We start from the raw sequence: 782 nt of genomic DNA on the forward strand, positions 1-782 counted from the left end.
TTTGAAAAAGAAGAGGAGATGGCAGCCGAAAATAATAACAACAACAATAATGCAAGGAGGATGCTTGGTGATTATACTACACCTACTTCCAATTTTTATGGAAGAAGCATCTCAGTCCCTGCCATTGGAACAAACAATTTTGAGCTGAAGCCTCAACTAGTTGCTCTAATGCAACAGAACTGCAAGTTTTATGGACTTCCATCAGAAGATCCCTATCAATTTTTAACTGAGTTCTTGCAGATCTGTGATACTGTTAAGACTAATGGAGTAGATCCTAAAGTCTACAGGCTCATGCTTTTCCCTTTTGCTGTAAGAGACAGAGCTAGAACATGGTTGGACTCACAACCTAAAGATAGCCTGGACTCTTGGGATAAGCTGGTCACGGCCTTCTTGGCCAAGTTCTTTCCTCCTCAAAAGCTGAGCAAGCTTAGAGTGGATATTCAGACCTTCATGCAAAAAGATGGTGAATCCCTCTATGAAGCTTGGGAAAGACACAAGCAGTTGACCAAAAAGTGTCCTTCTGACATGCTTTCAGAGTGGACCATTTTGGATATATTCTATGATGGTCTATCTGAGTTCTCTAAGATGTCACTAGACCATTTTGCAGGTGGATCCATTCACTTAAAGAAAATGCCTGCAGAAGCTCAATAACTCATTGACATGGTTGCAAATAAACCAATTCATGTACACCTCTGAGAGGAATCCTATGAGTAATGGGACACCTCGGAAGAAGGGAGTTCTTGAAATTGATGCTCTGAATGCCATACTGGCCCAGAATAAAA

The 782-nt window shown here is 41.0% G+C and overlaps 1 non-coding gene across 1 annotated transcript; it reads right to left on the bottom strand.

Annotated features, from left to right (window-relative positions):
* Nucleotides 1–423: 423 nt before the first annotated feature.
* On the bottom strand, nt 424–531 carry LOC127740750 (small nucleolar RNA R71). The gene has a single exon (XR_008001609.1). It is a non-coding gene; the product is annotated as a small nucleolar RNA R71 (small nucleolar RNA).
* Between the last annotated feature and the right edge of the window lie 251 nt (nt 532–782).

Source organism: Arachis duranensis, chromosome 7 (genome assembly GCF_000817695.3).
Source record: "Arachis duranensis cultivar V14167 chromosome 7, aradu.V14167.gnm2.J7QH, whole genome shotgun sequence".
Taxonomy (NCBI): domain Eukaryota; kingdom Viridiplantae; phylum Streptophyta; class Magnoliopsida; order Fabales; family Fabaceae; genus Arachis; species Arachis duranensis.